This window comes from Triticum dicoccoides, chromosome 7A (genome assembly GCF_002162155.2).
Source record: "Triticum dicoccoides isolate Atlit2015 ecotype Zavitan chromosome 7A, WEW_v2.0, whole genome shotgun sequence".
NCBI classification, from domain to species: Eukaryota; Viridiplantae; Streptophyta; class Magnoliopsida; order Poales; family Poaceae; genus Triticum; species Triticum dicoccoides.
Window position 1 is genome coordinate 345,571,008 of NC_041392.1, and position 17,661 is coordinate 345,588,668.

Here is a 17,661-nt window from a genome sequence, read left to right on the forward strand (position 1 = left end):
AGGAGATGTACAAGCCATTCTTCGGACCTCAAATAGAGTGTCCGGATACTACCGAGGACGTGGGCCTGAGCAGTAACCACGACGCTGAACAAGTAAGAAATCCTCTAGCTGAACACACCGTCTTTTATTCATGAAGTTATTTTTGAGAGATCTCTCTTTGACCAGGACTGGCTAACAAAGGCGAAGATGATTCGGTGTTCGGCCCCCCTCCCTGAGGGTTTGGAAAATCCGGTTTTGGAAAAGATGCTCGAGCTCGTACCTTGCCTGGAGCCCTCGAAGGAAGATACAGTGGGAATAATATGGGCGGAAGCGGGCCCCCATCGCTGCCAGTTCCAACCGAGGGAATGAGCGCCTCCATAAAGGAGGATAACCGGGGGAGGAAGAGGACTGCTTTCGAGGATCCGGAAGCCGAGGCCTCCAAACGGGAGAAGAAGTATCCCACAGAGGGTCCTGCCTCGGGGGGCGCTCTTGCCACACAAAGTCCGCGGGGGGATCAGCCCTCCAACGAGTCATAAGTGATCCAAAAAATGCTTTAATAGTGAAGGTATACCATCTTTCCTCTAAGAAAATAACCGCCACATATATCTTGCAGTTCGGGTCTTAGCCCATCTCAGCTGAGCTCGTCTTCGGGGGATCTTCTTCCGGAGATGATGGAGAGCGAAACGCCTCCCCCGGACTCCTCCGCTCAAGAAGCGGGCGACCCCGAAGTGTCGTCATGGAGGGCCTCTCCGGATCCAGTGAGGCCAGAAGATAATCCCATAGACACCCGAAGTCCCCAGCGTCCGGCTCTCGAAGAGAGCAAACAAAAGAGTCCGACACCGTCTGGTACGCGGTCGGACATTCTGAGGGAGCTGGTGGGGCGAGCGGCCATCTCAAAAGAACACCGTACGCTGATGGGTACGGTGATGGAGAAAATTTTGTCCGCCGAAAGCGGATTACATGAAGCCTTTATGAGGCTACTAACAGGCTTTGAGGTACGTGAGATAATATGTGATAGTACCGCACATGTTAGATGTGCCCTTTGTAGATAGTAGCCCCTGACACTCTGGTTGTCGTCGAGAACGGCGGCGAACAGAGGATCATAGTCCCAGGCAATAACCAGACTGCCTTTATGTGCAGGTGGTGGAAGCTCCAGTGGCTAGCCGAACTAGTGAGTTTGCCAAATTAAAACGGCAACTAGATGCGGCAGACGCCGACATCGAGCTTGTTAACAAGCGGCTTGACAAATCACAGGGTAAGTAATGTTTTCTGGTGAATGTCACACAATAAGAGCAGCATGATGCCAGTATCTTTAATATGTTGTGACTGCAGACGGAGCTGCCACCGTGGAGACCCTTCGGGCGGAGCTCTCCCAAGCCAAGGAACTAGCTAGGGTTAGTATTGCAGCTGCTTTGAAGGTGGCCGAGGAGTTAAGAGCCGAGAAGGCCGCCCATTGCGAAAGCAAAGAAAAGATGGCCAAGATGGCCGTAGAATTAAAAGGCACTGCCGACCGTTGCCAGTTCCTTGAAGAGGAGAACCGAGTGAAGGCAGCAGACCTGGAGAAGGTCACTATGGCGACCAAAGACAGTCACTCTGCTATGAGGGCGAAGGAGGAGTTGCGCGAAGCCGGGGATATTGCGGCTGGGAAGCCCTTTCTGCTGCGGAGGAAGTTCGGAGATCCGCGCTATGCCCCTCTGGATCGGCTGTGGAGTTCGGCAGACGCATATATGGACTTGGCGGCGAGCGCTGTCAATGCGGTCGAATACTTCCAAGATCAATCAGGTCGTGAAGTGGACAAGCTATTCTGATCGCAATTCAATGTTCCAGAGCGTCTGCTTCCCTTGACTGATCAGCTAGCCGAATGGGCCAAACCTAATAGGTTATCCGGACTCGCCATGAGGTCTGTTGTAGATCAGTTGTGGCCGGAGAAGCCGAAGCCGAACAGCTATTTCAGCTTAGTGTAGCAGTTACTTGGCGCGGTGCCGCGCATCAACGCGATGAAGAGGTCGGCGTGCATAGAAGGCTTGCGGATGGCCTTTGCCCGTGTCAAGGCATACTGGGCAGAGATGGATGCTACCACTGTTGCGGCGCAAGGTTCGGCCATGGGCCGAGTAGCTGCCGAGCACTATTTTGAAGAGGTTCTTGAGGGTGCTCGTTTGATAGAGTCCCAGTGCTCGAAGAATATTATGTTTGATTGACATGTATTCCCATTGTAAACACAATGTTTTTATGAAATATAGTAAGGCTGTCTTTATACTTTTGCCAGAAAGTAATGTGATGCCTCCTGTGGGGACGTTTATGTATATATGTATATAACGTGAAAGATTGCAGCCGTCGGCTTCAACCCCCACGCATATAATGTGGAGGTGCTCGCAAAAAATGTGTGTTCACACTTAACCCAACGTCTTGGTCCTGATAAGGAGGTGATAGCGCAGCGAGCGAGGCAACCGTACTATAATGCTTGAACACTTTCACTTAGCCATAGGAGTTTGACAGTGGGGCCACTAGATAGCCCCTGGTGGCTCCGCACTCTCCCGATCGCGGGGTGCGCATATGCCTGGCCGGAAAAGGCCCTTCGTTAAGGCGGAGGAATTCTAACATTCCGATAGGTCATTGAGTGGTTGACCAGTCTCACGCTATATCATGACAGTCAGTTTTCGACTTTCTCTACTGAGGCGCTCGTCCGGGTGAACCAGGGCACAATCGCAGTATTTCTCCTGGTGCTACCTTAGCCGGCAAAGCGGAACGTAAGGCACCGAAACACAGGAGCCGGGCAAACCCAACATTTGACCAAAGATAATGATTCGGAGCTGATGCATATAAGGCCGAACTCGCGATGCCGAACACTCCCTAAGGTATTCGGTCTTTATGGTATAAACCGGGCTGAAATAGTGCCGCTTGTAAGAAGCCCCTTGTGTCCAGGTACGTGCATTATTCTGACGTGGCCACATGCCAAGACGTCAGCATCCTTCTCAATTGTGCTGAGAATTCGGTGGATATGTATCAACAAGAGACAGTAAAAAAGGTTTACACAGGGTCTTAATCTGAAAAGAATCCTTGGAGCGGGTCCCTGCTGCACGTCTGCGCCTATGTCTCCGTTGTGCCGTATCCTGGACGGGTGTAGCACGATGATTATCTGTAAAAGAGAGGAGCTTAGGTAAAAAAGCTGTCGTGCAAAAGGATAGTTGTTTAAATAAACCATGTAGAATTCAGAGTAAGAATTGCCACTTTTCTGCGCATGTTGAGCTCCTTGTATTGTAATAGGGGACCTGCTAATTAGTTGGTGAGGCCATTTTTAGTGTGCGGCTATTAAGGCAGCCGCACGCTCTTCGGCGCGCAGAAATGGCTTAATATTTCCGTTCACTGTAATGATACCACGTGGACCGGGCATCTTGAGTGTGAGGGAAGCGTAGTGTGGTATTGCATTAAAGCGAGGGAAAGCTTCACGTCCGAGTAGTGCTTGATAGCCACTTCGGAACGGAGCGATGTGGAAGGTTAGATGTTCTCTATGGAATCGAGGGAGCTGAATATAGTATTTAGTAGTAGGGAGCCCGTGCAACGAGCCCCTGGGCCTGGCGTTACTCCTTTAAAGGTAATATTGCTATGGCGAATTTTTGTTGGGTCTATCCCCATTTCGCGGATTGTATCCTGGTATATCAGGTTTAGACTACGGCCACCGTCCATCAAGACTCGTGCGAGGCGGTATCCGTCAATTATTGGGTCTAATACCAGGGCAGCCCATCCTGCATGCCGGATACTTGCCGAGTAATCGCGATGGTCGAAAGTGATCGGTTGAGACGACCAGTGGTAGGACTCCGCGGTGATAGGCCTTCGGGCGTATTTTTCAGGGAGTGCCGTTTTGTTTTTTCCATTGATCACGTGTAGCACATTTACTGTTTTGACTTCTGGTGGAAATTTCTTTTGTTCCCCAGCGTCTCCCTTGAGAGGCTCATTCTCATCTTTGCTTGGTGTATCCTCCCCCTTGTGTACGGCGTTGAGCTTGCCGGACTGCTTGAAGACCCAACATTCTCTATGGGTATGATTGGCTGGTTTGCCAGGGGTGCTATGGACCTGACATATTTGGTCCAGAATTTTATTCAAGCTGGACAGTTCGTCTCTCGCGCCTTTAGAGGGCGGCTTTTGACCTGGCCGAGAACTTTTGAATCCGGTGTTTACTGTCGTGCTCTTCGTGATGTCTCCTTTGTTTCGGCGTTCGTTATTGCCGTCGCACCGTGATTTCCCGTTTCCATCTCTAACTTCGGATGTACTGGGGTCGCTGGTGCTGCATCTGGCTAGCCAGCTGTCCTCACCCACGCAAAAGCGGGTCATGAGGCTTGTTAATGCTGCCATCGTTCTCGGCTTTTCTTGGCCGAGGTGTCTGGCGAGCCATTCGTCACGGATGCTATGTTTAAAAGCTGCCAATGCTTTGGCGTCCGGACAGTCGACAATTTGGTTCTTTTTAGTAAGAAACCTGTTCCAAAGTTTTTGGGCTGACTCTCCGGGTTGTTGAGTTATATGGCTCAAATCATCCGCGTCCGGAGGCCGGACATAAGTTCCTTGGAAATTTGCCCGAAAAGCGTCTTCAAGCTCTTCCCAACTTCCAATGGAGTTTTCGGGGAGGAATTTAAGCCAGTGGCGGGCTGGCCCTTTGAGCTTGAGGGGTAAGTACTTGATGGCATGGAGATCATCTCCTCGAACCATATGGATGTGGAGGATATAGTCCTCGATCCAGACCCCAGGGTCTGTTGTTCCGTCGTATGCCTCTATGTTTACATGTTTGAATCCCTCTGGAAATTCATGATCCAGCACCTCATCGGTGAAACATAGGGGGTGTGCGGCACCCCTATATCTGGGTGTACCGCATTTTTCGGATGTTATATCGTATGCTGGGGCGTGCTTGCATGGTCCATAGATGGATCTGGTTGCGCTGTCCTTTTGGTGCAAGCCCCCGCGTGAATCGCGTATTGTCTTGTGAGTGGAATTATTTGCCGCTCTATGTTGGCCGTGTGGTCGTCTATCCGGCTAGGTGGCTGTTTTGATTTTTGGTTGTGAGGGGTCTGAGGCCTCCTCATCGAATTCAGGTAGCAACTTCCGCTTCGGGTAGCTCTTGGTGGGGCGATTGTCGCCGTACTTCGCTGCTATGTTGAGTATTTTACTCCATCTGATTTGGAGTGTGTCCTGCGTAGCCTTGAGCCTTTGCTTCTGCTTTTTTAGGCTCCTCGTGGTGGCAACAAGCCTTTGACGGGCATTCTACTGCTCCAGGTGCCTGTCCGGCGTTGTGTCGTCCGGACTATTATCTTTGGCAGAATTGGTTTGTTCGGTTTGATTTTCCGTATAGCCAAGGTCCGACAGTGATTCACCCTGCTCCAACGCTGGGTCTGTGTGGTCGTTATTTCTGGCAAGGCGGGATTTGGGGCGGCGCTTGCGCCGCCGCTTTGACTGCTTCTCAAGGGAACAAGCCTTCGGTGCATCCTTCCGTTCCTCGTCGTCGTTTTCTTTTGGTGTGTCCACCATGTATACGTCATATGATGAAGTGGACGTCCGACGCCCTATGGGCGGCGGTTCATCTTTGCCTCCTTCATCATTATCCATACCGTTGATATCAGCGGAGTCGAAGTCGAGCATGTCGGTTAAATCCTCGACAGTGGCTACAAAGTGGGTGGTGGGTGGGCATCGAATTTCTTCGTCGTCCGCATCCCAATCCCGTTGGCCATAATCCGGCCAGGGCTCTCCTGACAAAGAGAGAGACCTTAGTGAATTCAGAACATCGCCGAAAGGCATGTGGTGAAAGATATCCGCGGCGGTGAATTCCATGATAGGCGCCCACTCGGATTCGATTGGTAGGGGCGCGGATGGTTCGGGGTCCGGAAGAGAGTCCGGCACCTTGGAGTCACGGGCTGTGCGGAGATTTAAGCTGGTATTCGGCTCGATCGCCATTGAGACTATAACCCCTGAGGCGGTGTCTAACCACCCGTCCTCGATTGGTTCAGCCGGCTCCGAGCTAAGGGTCGGAGCTGATGCGGGCGCGACCTCTGGGGTACCGTCCGGTGGCAGAGCTAGGTCATACCCATCGCGATAGTGCGGCGCGCCCGACTGTGGCTCGAATCCATCGAAGATCAAGTCTCCGCAGATGTCGGACGTGTAGTTCAAACTTCCAAATCTGACCTCATGGCCAGGGGCGTAGCTTTCAATCTGCTCCAGATGGCCAAGCGAATTAGCCCACAGTGCAAAGCCGCCAAATACGAAGATCTGTCCGGGGAGAAAAGTCTCACCCTGGACTACATCGCTACCGATGATAGTAGGAGCCATCAAGCCTAACAGCGACGACACAGAGGAACTCTCAATGAAAGCACCAATGTCGGTGTCAAAACCGGCGGATCTCGGGTAGGGGGTCCCGAACTGTGCGTCTAGGCCGGATGGTAACAGGAGTTAGGGGACACAATGCTTTACCCAGGTTCGGGCCCTCCTGATGGAGGTAAAACCCTACATCCTGCTTGATTAATATTGATGATATGGGTAGTACAAGAGTAGATCTACCACGAGATCAGAGAGGCTAAACCCTAGAAGCTAGCCTATGGTATGATTGTATGTTGTCCTATGGACTAAACCCTCCGGTTTATATAGACACCGGAGAGGGTTAGGGTTACACAAGGTCGGTTACAAAGGAGGAGATATCCATATCTATTGCCTAGCTTGCCTTCCACGCCAAGTAGAGTGCCATCCTTACACGAGACGAAGTCTTCAATCTTGTATCTTCATAGTCTAACAGTCCAGCCAAAGGATATAGTCCGGCTGTCCGGAGACCCCCTAATCCAGGACTCCCTCACCTGTATCACAAGACAAGGCTTATGTATGATATATTGCTTATTTTAGTTTAAAATATCTCGTCATGTGCGGATGTTTATGATATCTGAGAGTTGGCTAGTGGTCGGTTTTAGCCCCCACGTAGGTAGTACGGGGGTGTTCGGGATAACACTTAAACACACTTGACCCAATGTACTGGTCCGTGAAGGAGGTGTTAGTGCGGCGAACTAGGCAATCGGACTATGCGGCTTTATCGCCCTCACATAGCCATAGGAGTTTTATAATGGGAGAGCGGGCGCAGCCCCTAGTATTGTTCGATTATACGAACTCGGGTGCTGTGAATGAACGGCCGGGTGAAGGCCGGCTTATCGCATAATGCGTAACAAATCACTATAGATTTATACTTAGTCACCGAATAGCTGACCAACTCTCGCCGCATCATGACAGTCAGTTTTTGGCTTTCTCTACCGAGGTGTTTGTCCCGGTGAACTAGAAACACAATCACGGTAGTTCTCCCTTTACTATCCTAGCCTATCAGACGGAACGTAAGGTAGCAAGCATTGGAGCCAACCAACCCAACTATTGACCAAAGACATGATTCGGAGCCAATGCATATAATGCTATATTCGGGACGCCGAATTGCACTATTAAAGTGTTCAGACTTTTTAATATTTAAAAGATGTACACGGCTTAATAAAGCCCCTGGCAATTTAGGCCATACCGAGGTGTACATGATAATTAGACAAAAATAGGGAAACATATGTTAAGAGATGAGCCGACGCCATGTAGGTTTGGGCTAAAAACTATTTCCATTATAGTCAGATTGATACATCAAAACACATTGATACGAATAGCGCAACAAGCAACACGGCTATTTTACATGCCGAACACAAGGGGAAACCATGCATGCGTCCTGAAAGAGGACCCGGTGATCTTTAAGGATCCTTTAGGTACTCTGGCACGCGTCTATGCTGCTTTTCTCCTTGGTGTTTTGTCCTTCGAGAGGATCATCGACCAGTGTTTTTATAATAGGCAACAGGAAGAGGCCTTGGTACTGTCGAAAGGATGATGTGGGTTGCAAGGGACCTAAAAGAAAAATAAAAGAAAAGAAGAATAAGAGGAATGTGAGTTTCCTGGTAGGGTCTGGCCGTATTGCAGGCATTGTCCTTATTGTGCCTCCATCCTTTCCCATGGTATTTTTAGTGCGTAATTATGTATGCGTGGCACATATGCCACAATACTGTAGGGGATGAGATGGAGGCTGGATTGCTAATCAAGCTCCTGACGAGCTGGACTGCCGTATCATGGGGTAGTTCAGACTCATTTGACAGTGTCCGAGGACTTGGCCGTCATCGTAATAGTTGGCTTAATGAGGCCACCCTGTACTTCCACTGCCAGGGCCGCGGTGTGCTCCTTAGTGCGGAGGGAGCGTTCCATGTTTCCATTCACTGTTATAATACCGTGTGGTCTGGGCATCTTGAGTTTGAGATAGGCATAGTGTGGGACTGCATTGAAACGAGCAAACAAGGTTTGTCCGAGCAGTGCGTGGTAGCCACTGCGGAAGGGGACGATATCGAAGATCAAGTCCTCACCGCGGAAGTTGTCCGGGGAGCCGAAGACCACTTCCAATGTGATTGAGCCGGTGCAACGGGCCTCTACACCGGGTATCACTCCTTTAAAGCTAGCTTTATTGGGCTTGATTCTTGACGGATCAATACCCATCTTGCGGACTATGCCCTGATAGAGCAGGTTAAGGCTGTTCCGCCGTCCATGAGGACTCACATAAGGTGGAATCCATCGATGATTGGATCGAGGACTAATGCGGCCGACCCTCCGTGATGGATACTGGACGGATGGTCCCAGCGATTGAAGGTGATTAGATAGGCCGACCATAGGTTGAATTTTGGGGCAACTAGCTCTACCGCATAGACGTCCATTAGCGCGCGCTTGCGCTCCTTCTTGGGGATATGGGTGACGAATATCATATTCACCGTTTTGACTTCGAGGGGAATTTCTTTTGACCCACAGTTTTCGGTGCGCGAGGTTCCTCGCCGTCATCCTCACTGGGTGATCCTTTCTCCATATGTTCGGCATTTAACTTGCCGGTCTGTTGAAGACCCAACAACTTCTATTGGTATGGTTGGGAGGCTTATCAGGAGTGTCGTGGATCTGGCAGGGTCGATAAAGTATTCGGTCCAGGCTTGATGAACTGTCTTTGTTTCGTTTGAATGGCTTCTTCCGTTGACTGTATTTGGAGCCACTGAATCCCGCGTTGACTATCGTATTCTCTGTACCATCATTGTTGCTCTGACGCTTATGTTTGTTGCGTTGGGGCCTTCCGTTGTCGTTTTGGGCTTCGGAAGTGCCGGGGTCGCTGGTACTGTTACCACTAAGGGCTAGCCAGCTATCCTTGCCCGCGCAGAACCGGGTCATTAGTGCTATAAGGGCTGCCATGGCCTTCGGCTTTTCTTGGCCGAGGTGCCGGGCAAGCCATTCGTCGTGGATGCTGTGTTTGAAGGCCGCTAGGGCTTCGGCATCCGGACAGTCAACAATCTGGTTCTTTTTATTTAGGAACCTGGTCCAGAATTTCTTGGCCGACACTCCGGGCTGTAGGACTATATGACCGAGGTCATCGGCATCCGGAGGCTGGACATAAGTGCATTGGAAGTTGTCTCAAAAGGCATCTTACAAGTCTTCCCAGCTTCCAATAGAGTTTTCTGGGAGGCTGTTTAACCAGTGCCTAGCTGGCCCCTTAAGTTTTTGGGGTATGTATTTGATGGCGTGTAGATCATCACCGCGAGCCATGTGAATGTGGAGAAGAAAATCTTTGATCCATACTACGGGATCTATTGTGCCGTCGTATGATTCCATGTTCACGGGTTTAAACCCTTTAGGGAACTCGTGCTCCATTACCTCATCGATGAAGCATAGTGGGTGTGTGGTGCCTCTGTATCAGGCCATGTCACGACCCAGTTCAGATGGAGTCCGTATGCGGTTTTCAACTCGGGGTTGGTTGTGTTTATCGCACCATGCTTGATAGCCCACCTCTCGCGCTGGAGCACGCCCCTGCGATCCGTAGATTGACCTGGTCTGACCTGCCCTATTTTCCAGGTCCTGTCATAGGTCGTATGTGTATCCCCGAGCTGACATTTCTCTACTTTTACGGCGAGGTGGTGCGGGCTGGTGTTTGGCTTGAGTTGCTGCTCTGTCCCGGCCACGTGGTGGTCTATTGGGTCCCTCAGCTGTATTACGCACGGGTGGTATGGGCTCCAGCGCCTCGTCGTCGAATTGCGGTAGCAGCTTGCACTTCGAATAACTCTTTTTTGGTCGCTCAAGGTCGTATTCTTTGGCTCCTAGGACATTAGTCCATTTGTCGTTGAGCAGGTATTGGTCAACTTGAAGCTTCTGTTGTTTCCATTTTAGGCTTCTAGCCGTGGCTATTAGCTGGCGCTTGAAGCACTCTTGTTTGAGGGGTTCCTCTGGCACGAGAAAATCTTCGTCTCCGAGGCTTATGTCATCCTCGGAGAGTGGCAGATAGTTGCCGTCCTCCGAGTCGTTGTTCCCTGTTTGTTCGTCAGGGTCAACTTGCCCCTCCTCCCGATCATCCTGTTCGGTAGGGTTTTCTTGGTCTTCGGCGTTCTCCGGAGTATCATTGTCTTCGGAGTCGGTATTGCTGTTCTCACTGCAACGCGATTTAGAGCGGCACCACTGGCGTCGATGTTTCGGCGGTATCTCAGGAGGTTCGTCCTCGACTGGGTTTTTCTCGTCATCGTCGTCGCCGTTTTTAGGTGTATCCACCATGTATATGTCATACGAGGAGGTGGCTGTCCAACGTCTGTTGACCGGCGGTTTTTGGTCCTGCTCCTCTCCGGCATCGTCGTCCATACCGTCAATGTCTCCGGAGGCGTAATCAAGCATGTCGGTTAGGTACTCCACAGTGGCTATGAAGTGGGTGGTGGGTGGGAAGTAAAATTCCCTATTTCCAGCCCCTTGTCCGGGCTGGGCGTGATTCAGAAGCGGTTCCTCTGTGATAATGAGGGATCGCATTAGGTCCAAAGCCTCATTTAAGAGCGGGGTTTGGACATTGTAACACCCACGATGCGTCTATATCTCCCACGTGTCGGAGCAAAGGTCTTCACGGAACCACCGGTAGGACTGAAACGCGAATAAATTAATATGATAAAGAAGGAAGAGAAAAATCTTGAATGAACCACCGTAAGAATTGAAAAATGAACGTAGAAAAGGCACAATTTACCGGGAAGAATTGGGAAAACGAATGAAGATAGTTGAAGGAATTTACATACATGAGAACGAATAGATCCCGAGTTGATTAGAGAATAATTGAATGATGCACCGGTTAGATTTGGAGAACGAGAGCTGAAAGCTGAGAATGAATAAACCCTAAATGATGGCCTTCGGAGAATCAAACTGAAAAGAATCTTGAATTGCTCCGGATAGGTGAAAAGAATTCTCACAATTGAAAACAATTATGAGAGGATGGTATCAAGCTTGAACTACGCATCTCTGAGAGAATGGATAAGATTGAAGAGAAATTCTTCTTCGGTTTTCAAATCTAAGAATGACGACGAGAAACACCACCATGAATTGTTGAGATACTCCGGGATGACGAATAGAAAGGGTGACCCAACAATGAAAAGAATTTGGAAGATCTTGGTGAAAGATATTTGACTGATGGTAACTCAATCTTATGTCAAACTTTGAAATGAATTTGAGAATAACTCCGGGAAAATAAGAAGAGTCAGGTAAGATCGTGGGAAAAGACTTGTGGGTTAGGGCCCACTCAAAAGAAACTCCGTTGAACGATTACTTAGGAAGAGATAATGCACCGGTTGATTTAAATGGTTTGAATGAGATAACAACCTCGAAATAGCTTGAATGGATTGAATGAGATAACATCTTTTGAGATATCTTCGCACTCCGGAACAAATGAATAGAGAGAGGTAAACAATTAAGAGAGTCTTCGGTAAGGACTTCCAACATGGAAAGCATGTGAACCAATGAAAAAGATATGATCAACACCAAAAGCTTGCATTGAATCCACCAGAGAAGGAAATGGACGAAGAATGATGAACTTGAAGCTCCGTCAGAATCTTCATGAGAATCACCGGATAAGAACATTGAAAGAAAAGAATGAAGAGACTTCTCACAAATAAAAGGATACATGATTAAGAAATCTGAATCCTTGAAGAACAAGGGTGGGAGGGTGGGAAAACAAAGACAATTTGGGATGAATGAAACAAACACCGTTGAGAATACTTAGAGTTGGTCTTGTGGATGTTGAATATGAACGGATCCACTTGAAGGGAAGCTCACCGGTTGAAAAAGGATTGACATGACAATCTCGATTATCATGAAGGATTAGTATTCACATAGAAGTATGTGAACACCACTTAGGAAAGGAGACATGGAACCAACATTTGATTTCGAAGCAACTCGAATACCACAACAAAAACAAAACAAAGGATTGGCTTGCAGAATAAGCCAGAAGAAACATATGATAGAGATTTCGTCTGAAGTTTTCGTGGTGGGGCCCACACGGGCTCGATCGTACAGCACCATCATGTACAAGACAATGCACATGACATACGAAGCGTTCCCGAGTCAGCATAGCCAAGGACTCTTTAAGACACAGCGAGGCCACTGTAAAACCAACCGTGCATAGTCGGACCACTAGACGTCGAACCCCAATTTCGTATCATGCATCCGTCGGAAAGATATCCTAGGAGCTACCAGAATTCCCACTTATAAACTCCTGAAACTTTCTGGTTATGCAATCAGGTGTTGGGGTACAGGGGAAGCATAATATCTCACCCAAAACTAACAATCCTACATCCAGCTATATCCATCCTTCAACACATAACCAAGAAACCTTCGGAAATCATTTACCTCAACCTTCGAAAAGCATCTGTTATACGAGTTATGGCAATACTCCTGATCTCTCGCCCCATACTGGGTGGCGTCGAGGTTATCTCACCAACAACTGCATAAAAGAGATTTTCGATGTCGGCGAAACTCAGGTATTCCAGAACTGCAATGATAAAATTGTGACGACAACACCTCGGAGCTCAACTCCCCGGGACACTGCCACAACCCCTATATCTTAGGAGGCACCAAGAACAATGTTCTCGTCAGAAAACCATCGGAATGATACCAAGATACCCGCGTGATCCTAAAAAAATTCGTGAAATTTGAGGAGAGAAGAATCAAAACTCTACGTTAGGAAGCCTCACCAGAGCGACGAAGGGACTGAGGAGTAAAAATAATCCTACTCTCCGATATATATAATCCTAAGAGTCAAAACATTTTGCTAGACTCAACAACACCAGCGATTCGATCAAGCAGGGGGCTCCTAAGTCGGGGATGGCTCTGATACCAACTTGTAACACCCACGATGCGGCTATATCTCCCACGTGTCGGGACACGACTTAGAGGCATAACCGCATAGTTGGCATGTCGCAAGAGGGGTAATCTTTACACATCCCATGTACTGAATAAGAAAGGGATAGAGAGTTGGCTTACAATCGCCACTTCACACAATACATAAATATAGCATTACATCATCCAGATACAATCATGGTCCGACTACAAAACCAAATAAAGAAAGACAACCCCTAATGCAATAGATCCCCGATCGCCCCAACTGGGCTCCACTACTGATCAACAGAAAACGAAACAAAACAACGAACAAGATCTTCGTCGAGCTCCCACTTGACCTCAGTTGCATCATCTGCACTAGTATCAACGGCACCTGCAACTGGTTTTGGAAGTATCTATGAGTCACTGGGACTCAGCAATCTCACACCCTCGCGATCAAGACTATTTAAGCTTATGGGTAGGAAAAAGGGTAGTGAGGTGGAGCTGCAGCAAGCACTTGCATATATGGTGGCTAACATACTCAAATAAGAGCGAGAAGAGAAGCAAGGCATGGTCGTGAACTAGAAGTGATCAAGAAGTGATCCTGAAACTACTTACGTTCAAGCATAACTCCAAAGCCGTGTTCACTTCCCGGACCCCGCCGAGAAGAGACCAACATGGCTACACACGCGGTTGATTCATTTTAATTAAGTTAAGTGTCGAGTTTTCTACAACCGGATATTAACAAATTCTCATCTGCCCATAACTGCGGGCACGACTTTCGAAAGTTCAAAACCCTCCAGGGGTGTCCCAACTTAGCCCATCACAAGCTCTCACGGTCAACGAAGGATATTCCTTCTCCCAGGAAGACCCGATCAGACTCGGAATCCCGGTTACAAGACATTTTGACAATGGTAAAACAAGACCAGCAAAGCCGCCCGATGCGCCGACAATCCCGATAGGAGCTGCACATATCTCGTTCTCAGGGCAACACCGGATAGGTCAAGCTACGAGTAAAACCAACCCTCAAGTTTCCCCGAGGTGGCCCTGCAGGCTGCCCGTTTCGGACCAACACTTAGGGAAGCACTGGCCCGGGGGGGTTAAAATAAATATGACACTTGATCTGCAGAACCCAAGGGAAGGTGATAGGTTGTTAGTGCAAATGTAAAACCAAGGTTGGGCCTTGTTGGAGGAGTTTTATTCAAAGCAAACTGTCAAGGGGTTCCCATTATAACCCAACCATGTAAGGAACGCATAATTAAGGAACATAACACCGGTATGATGGAAACTAGGGCGGCAAGAGTGGAACAAAACACCAGGCAAAAGGCCGAGCCTTCCAACCTTTACGAAGTCTATATATGCATTAATTAAAATAAGAGATATTGTGATATCCCAACATATCCATGTTCCAACATGGAACAAACTTCATCTTCACCTGCAACTAGCAATGCTATAAGAGGGGCTGAGCAAAGCGGTAACATAGCCAAACAACGGTTTGCTAGGACAAGGGGGGTTAGAGGCTTGTCATGGCAATATGGGAGGCATGATATAGCAAGTGGTACGTATCGTGGCATAGCAATAGAGCGGGCAACTAGCAAGCAAAGATAGAAGTGATTTCGAGGGTATGGTCATCTTGCCTGAGACCCCGCAAGGAAGAAGAACGAGTCCATGAAGAAGACAAACAGCCGAAGTTGAACGGATCCTCACAAACGCGACGTTATCAGAACTAACCCAAAGAAGCAACACCGGAAAGAAGCAAACAATATAGTAAACAACCATCACATAATCATGGCATGATGCACAAAGTATGATGCATGTCCGGTTTAAATATGCATGACATAGCAAAGTGCAACAACCAAAATCACAAATTAAGTGGACCTCAATATGCAACGGATTGCATATTGAAGGAACACCACATCAATTATTTAGTTCTCTCCCGTTTACGTACTCAACAACATTAAATGTTTGTTAGCATGGCAAGGGGTGAAGCAAATGAAAACTACCTATCTAGGCAAGTTTAAATGAGGCCGGAACAACAAACAACAAGTCCGAAAAATCCTCATGTGCATAAGCAATTTAATGCAACAACAATTTTAAACATTTTAAATGTTATTATCATGATGCGAATGACATGCACGCTTATGCATGTTTTATGGAAAAGTTGACATGATAAGATATGAGGCATTTGTCGCCATGGCGGAAGGAAAAAGGGGTGCCACGGCGGCGAAACGGAAATGTTACCATGACAACATTCCGGTGATCCGTCAACTAAAATGAGATGCTAGTGCAAAGGAACAAGTGTGGGTGCGCGAAACATGCAAGAGTGACGGGGAGTGATCCCGGATACCGGGTGTCCCACATGTCGGTGGCAAGGCAAAAGAGGGGCAATGTGCACCGACAGTTCAGACTCGAGGCGAACAAGGGTGCATGTCATACAACATGCATTTATTCATTCATGGGCGTCGTCTCGGGGTTATACCTTTCGACGCGTGCAATATCGAAACGGATCAAGTTCATAGATGGAAGTAGGCGTTCTCGCGACGGCGGTAGTGGAAGTAGTCGTTCTCGCTTCGTAGATGTTCACAGTCCGTAGGTGTTCGGGGTCAACAGGGAACTTGCCGTCCACGGGTCTTCGAGGGTTGATGGTACATGTCTTGAAGACGTTCGGGTGGGGGCAGTGGTACATGTTTCCGTAGACGTTCGGGTCGTGGGTAGTTGAGCATAGTCGTTGTTGGACTTGCCGGATCCGATGCCTCCGGACGTAGTGCTACATGCGTCAATGTCGTGGTACTTGGGTTCTTTGGACTTGCCTATCTCGGTTCTGATGACGGCACTGGTACAAGGTCCCCATGGAACTTGGGTTCCGGTCCTGTAGTCGTACTAGGCATCCGGTGAACTTGGCGTATCCAAAATGAGCAAGGCAAAGACCCTTTGTTCAGCGGTGGTCGAACATGGCGAAATCCGCGAAGGTGTCCTTGGGTGTTCCTGGTTGTCACATCTTGGCAAATCGAAGGGGGTCTTGGCATCCATGCAACCGGCAGCGGAGGTGCATGAAACCAGCTGCAGAGGATGACCCTTCAGATGTCATATGGCAGCAGCAAGACAAAGGAGCGAAGACCTCCGGCTGGACGCGGTGACGAGGTCGGGCACGCCTGCGAGGACGGGCAGATGGGCCATCGAGGAAGCAGCACGACCGGCCTTGGCGCGTTGAGGTTGCTGGCGGCCTGAGCGAGCGACTTGGCGCTTGACAGCGAGGACTTGGAGCACGGTTCCGGCAGCACCGGTAACGACGAAGACGAGTGAAACCGGAGCCGGATGCGGGCAAACGGCAGGGCGAACGGAGCACAGGGTGGAGGAGCTTCAGCGTGGGGGTCAAGGCGAGGTCGCCGGCAGCAGGGGTGCGAGGCGGGCGGCAGCCTCCAGGTGGCGGTGAGGGAAACGAGAGGAGATGGGATCGAGCAGAGGCCTCTCCCGCGGCTAGGGTTAGAAGGGAATGACTGGGCTGTTGCCTCCAGGAGCAAATGGGCCTTAGTAGCTGGCCCAGTTACTGCTACTGGTTGGAGGGCCAAATGGGCCGAGGGAAGCAGGGCGGCCTGGTTGGCCGGCCAGAAGGAGAGGGAGGCTGCTAGGCTCTTGTCAGGACCCCGACTCAATGCCACATCGATCTAGCATGTAACACCTCATATCACTTTGCGGCCTCACGCATGGTATTCCCACGGGTGTCGCCTTACCTTTGCCCGGGACCGTTTGCGCCTTTTGGCACACGTATATGACAGTGTCGCTAGCATCCATATGATAAGGAGCCCGGGCTGACATGGCTAGTCGTAAACCCAAAGTGGCACAAACTTACAGGGACAGGCATCCATGACCCAGCATCGAACGTGTCGGTCATCAGCGGTGAATCCAGGCTGTAGCACTGGGCTAGCAGGACTCCGGTGAACCGGGCTGTAGCAGGCTAACAGGACTCCGGTATTCATCGCGTGACATTTCCCCGAAGGGACAGACACAGGAACGAAGAAGGACACATGCCGGCCAGCCTAAGTGTTCCGGAGCAGTAGCAAGCTACCATGGCTCAGTGGAAACACTAGGAGACATTTCCCGGTAAGAGAGGCTACTAAAGATAAACAACTAGATGGTCAGATCCCACACATACCAAGCATTTCAATAACATACACACAATATGCTCGGTATGTGCAAATACAACATGGCATCACAACATGACTCTACGACTCAAGTAATTTATTCATTAGGCTCCGAGGAGCGAGATATTACAAACATGGGTCTCATGACCCAACACTCAGAGCATACAATCAAAGCACAAGCGGAAGCTATCATGTCTGAGTACAGACATCTATAAATGAAAAAGGCTGAAAAGCCTGACTATCTACCAGATCCTTCCGAGGGCACAAGATCGTAGCTGAGGTAACAAGCTAAACGTCGAAGTCCACGCGGAACTACGAACGAGACCGAAGTCTCTCTGCAAAAACATAAATAGGCAAACGT